Raw genomic sequence first — 5,000 nt, forward strand, 5'->3', positions numbered from 1 at the left:
ACGGAACATTTCCAGAGACTTTTCAAGACCACCTCCACAAGCCTCCCCGCCTAACCCGGCCCCCGCCCCCCGCCGCCGCCCCCGCCCCTTCTGCTTTTTTCAAGTAAACAATAATAATAATAAAAAAATTTAAAAAAAAAAGACCAAAATAAAAGGACACCTGGGTATTTACTTTCCGTCCGTGTTGTGTTTTCTGCAGCGTGTATAGCCGCGCTGCAAGGCGCCGTACCGTGGTTTTTTTCCAGGTCTCCCCCCGGTTGGGTTTTTGCAAAGCGACGACAAATTCCCGCTATGACGCGGCGGTGACGCGTCATGGCTGAGACGTGATTGTGTTTGAGTTCATCCCCTCCTTCGCTTCTCCTCAACCGTCTGGTAATCACGGCCTTTGACGCTTGACTACAACCACCTGCGGAAAAACTCCGAGTGCGCCGAGCGCTGCCAAACCATAAGTGCCTCCCGAAATCTGATTTCTTTCTCTTTTTCGTGTTATCAGTTTTTCTTCTTCCCTGTAGAATCTAGTTTGTCTGTCAGAGCCTTTTTTTTTTTTTTTACTTTTTTTTTGAACCCCCAACCCTATTGATAAAACACAGATGTGGCTTATCTTTGTGATATCTTTGTGGGAAAAAAAAATGAATAAAAGATGTTGCAAAATTTTGGAAAATACTGTGTCTAATTTCTTACATTCCACAACAAGTGAGTTATAAATGGACAGGCAAATCTGTGGGTTTTGGCTTCTGGATACTTTTATACTTTTATAACTACAGTACTCGAGACTCGGGAGAATAAAAATCCTTTAATCCACAGCTGACATGCTCCGTTTGCTGACATGTGCGCTTGTTTCAACCGGTTCTCACGCTATTTCGCGCTCATAGACACGAAAATGAATCTATTAGGCCGCGTCCCCGGAGGACGATTGTCTGACTTTTGTCGCGCTACAACATTTTAACCGATTAATTTGAATGGGGAGACTTTTTAGTGCTGCATAAAACGGATTTTAAAACTGAGATTTTCTTTGATTTTAGAAGTGGGGGGCATGGGGACGGAGGTGGGGCGCAGATACTAGGGGTTTTGCCAAGTAGTCAACTAGTCGACTCATCGACTACCATAGCCGCTAGTCAGTCAGGCGCTGTTGGCAGCAGTCAACGAGTTGCCTCAACAGTGTGTGTGGGGATGGGGGTTTTACCTGTTGCTCATCGATTACCTTTGTGGTGTGGAGATGGGATGGTTTGAGCAGCCACACCTGACCTGGATCTAGGTGATTGGGTCAGGGTGGCTGCATACCTGTTGCTCCTTGGTTGGGCTAACGAGCAGCAGGTTTAAACCCCCATCTTCCCACTCACTCAGGATAGGAGCCCTGTCATGACATGTTCCATTTGCTCCCGGCTAATTCCAGCTAGCCTCCTCTCTACAATAAACTGGTGTCTACAACCCATCATCTTCTGTGCCGAAGGGCCCTGAAAAGGCCACTTGGTTGGCATGTGGCAGGCCAAACTACCACAACCTTCTTTTCCATTTTAGTTTTATAACAATAGAACTCTTACCCATGAGGCAATTGCATCCAGATGCATCACAAAATGGTACAGAATTGTAGTTTTTGCAGTTCTTAGGGTCAGGGCTACTTTTGGGTTTCAAACATTTAAAGACAATTACGTAAATATGATGCAATTTATTTGATAATTCAAACATTCTGTATTATATCAACCTTGTTTTAAGAAAAAAATGTTCTATTTGTGATTTCATGAGAAGTACCACACTACCCATCATCCTAAGTGTAACTGCAACGTCTCTGATTGGTGGAGGTCACTGTTACCATGGAAATGTTTACCACACTGGCTGATGGGAAAATATAAATTTTCAGTTTACATCCAGTCCAATTGTATCTTTGAATGAAATTCATACTGACGGTATGATCCTATATCGCCATTCTCGTGCAACCTTTAATTAAATAGACCATTCGATAGAGGAAAAAGTGACACCAGTATTCCACTTTTAATTTTGTGCTTGTCAGAAGTAAATTTAAAGCCACGCATTTTACATTTTAATACATCAGTTTCCCCCCAAATCGTAGAAAAACTCCCCATTCAAATGAATTGGTTTGAATTTTGTTTTATGTAGCACGAGAAAATCTCCCCATTCAAATAAAATGGTTCAAATGTAGTTGTTTGTAGCATGAAAAAAGTCGGACAATTGTGCTCTGGGACACGGTTCAATTGATTACATTTTGCAACTATTTACACTGCATCCAAAAACGCACCCTGATATTTTTGTATTTTTGAAAAAGATTTCTTGATTCACACACAAAACAAATTCATAAAATAGCTTATTTATCAGTGTCCAATATGATACACACTACAGTGGAACCTCGCATTACGAGTTTAATTCGTTCCATGACCGAGCTCGTTTTACGATATATGCTCGTTTTACTAATTCATTTCCCCCATTGAAATTAATTGAAATATAATTAATCCGTTCCAAGTCCCAAAAACCACCCAAAAATCATTTTTTATGGGTTTTAAAACAGAAAAGGTGCAGTTACACTACACACGTTTCTTTTTCATGTTTATCAAGCAAAAAACGCACAAAACTAAAAGCAAAACACTGGGAAAACACAATAGGGATGCTTCCACAACGAGATATCCGCGTGAACTGAGCGAACGGTGGCCACGCTTGTCGGGAGAGCGTGTGCGAGCCTAGAGGTCGACGTATGAACCTCGCTCGTAATGTGGATTTCCACTCATAAAACAAAACCAAAATTCGCACGAGCCTCGGCTCGTAGAACAAATGACTCGTTGACTGGTACAATCGTAATGCGAGGTTCCACTGTATATATATACACACACACTGCGCCGCAGAAGCAGAAGGCCAACAACCGCCCCCCACACCCCAACCCACACCCACAATGGCAAGCAGTCACCCCGGGGGCCCGGGGGGCCCCGGAAGGCACCCGGCGGCGCTCTCCGCGGCCCCGCCAGGTCGCAGCGCCTGCTAAGCCACCAGGCGCAAGCCGTCAGGACTCCAGCCAGGCTGGGAGGGGGGACCCACCCGACCGCCCCCCGGCCAACCACGCCCCCGCACCGTCCCGCCAGCGACCGGCCACCCCGGAAAAAAACCCCCAGTGCTCGATGTGTGCTGTTGGTAATTGCAGTAAAAATTGCAGGGTTGGGGGTGCGAGTCCTTCGCGCAGAACCCGAAACACTCGCACCCCTCCTGTCCCGCAGACCCTGGTCCGATGGAGTGTTCGGAGTAGTATTGGCGTGCCAGTGTATGTGTTCTAAGCTAATGTGAGTGGGATTAACATTTTGGGACGGACGAGAAGCACACATGGGGCAGGAGAGTGACCGGCAAGCCCTCGGTCTATTGTGTGTGTATGTGCTGAGTGTGAGTTTTGGCACTGGGAGAGAAAGGCGAGTCGTGACCAGATCGATGCAGGGGCGCAGCAGGCCGGGGAGCAACCACGCGGACCCCCTCCCCCCGGACCCGACCGCGCCCCAGTGCGCCCTCCTGCCGTACCTGGTGGCAGCCAGCCTACAGCGATCAGCCACGGGCGCAGAGCGGTCCGCCATGCGCCTCCGCCATGCCGGGCAGCTCCGCGCCCCCATCAGGCCCCTGGTCAGCCCCCAGTCGCCGAGCTTGCGGACTACAGAACAGAGGGCGGCAGACGGCACACCCACCCACAGCCCGACCCCCCAGCGACGAGCGTGGGGGGTCCGTGATACATGGATATTCCATGTATCACGGAATATCGATCGGATGCGGAAATCTGGCACCGTAGAGGAGGCGGGGCTTATCGTAAAGGAGGCGGGGCTTGTTGCAGACGAGACCGAGCAGAGTGAGGAATCGTACTCTCCATAGGAATGAATGGACTTCCGGCTTATTTCTGTCGCCTGTCGGATTCGGTGTAAAGCCGGCTTTACAAACGCCGCTGCGGTGTTAAACGTGTGGAAGTGTGCGGTTCTCTGCGTGTAACGAAACGGGGGGGGGGGAAGGGGCGAAGAAAGGAAATCTCTCCCAATGACGTTGGCCTCATTATCCTCATTACCTCCTCATCTGTTGGCGGGATATTCCCGTGGTCAGATCTGAATCAGCTGTAATCTACTCCCACCTAGATCCTGATCCTGCGGGTTCTGCGTCTGTGGCTCCATAATCCTCGAGGATGTTTTGATAGTGGCCTCAAGTGGTCTCGCTTCCTCGGCCCAGGGGCGGATCATTGTGATTGGGCCAAATTGACCCGACGTGCACTGACAGCGCTCTAAGTGGACGGGAGTGAGCGGGCTTTTGAATGGACGCATTCACTCCCCTCACACCAACTCATGTCATTTCAATCAGCTCACCGAGGACCATTAACCTGACAAGGTGGAGTTGGGGTGAAAAAAAGAAAAAATAATAACATCTCCATTTGGCTCCCCGCGTGCTCTATTTTCAACGGAAGCATCTGGATGGGGCCAATTTAATCTCAACGTGAGTGGAACCCAGACAAACCTACGCATGGGGCCTCCAAGAAAAAAATGAAAAAGGGAAAAGCAGCTTGCTTTTTCGGCCGGCCACTTGCGTATGATGGAAAGGGGAAATAATAGGTGGGTATGGGTTGAAAAAAAAAAAAAAAAAAAGACGGCTTCTCAAGTACAGGATGTTGTTGTAGCAGGTAGCCAGTCATCCAATTTCCTGCTTCCCAAAGAAAACAAGAGCCCAGAGCAGAGGAGTCCCCGGGACTCACAATGGCGGGCCTATGTTTGGGGCCCGGCCCCGGCCAAAAAACAAAGCCTTCAGAGGTGAGTGGCCTTTCTGCCGGTCCGTAGGGGGGGTGGGGGTCGGTGGTGGTGCTGGTTTCACACACACACACACACACACACACACACGCACGCACGCACGCACGCGCACACACACACACACACACACACACACACACACACACACACAGGGTACGGGTCAAGTGTTACTGTACGGCTGACCTCTCCGGGCTCCCTCCGCAGCTGCCGGTGGAAAAAGTCCCCCGCCCCACT

At 49.2% G+C, this 5,000-nt stretch overlaps 1 protein-coding gene across 1 annotated transcript in view; it reads left to right on the plus strand.

The window, feature by feature from the left end:
* Positions 1–661, plus strand: part of meox1 (mesenchyme homeobox 1) — a 10,986-nt gene extending 10,325 nt beyond the window's left edge. Inside the window, exon 3 of the mRNA XM_080021940.1 lies at positions 1–661. This exon is cut by the window's left edge and continues 225 nt beyond it. The gene's annotated coding sequence lies outside the window, so the exon portion shown is untranslated.
* Positions 662–5,000: the final 4,339 nt, after the last annotated feature.

This window comes from Zeus faber (genome assembly GCF_960531495.2).
Source record: "Zeus faber genome assembly, chromosome: 20".
Taxonomy (NCBI): domain Eukaryota; kingdom Metazoa; phylum Chordata; class Actinopteri; order Zeiformes; family Zeidae; genus Zeus; species Zeus faber.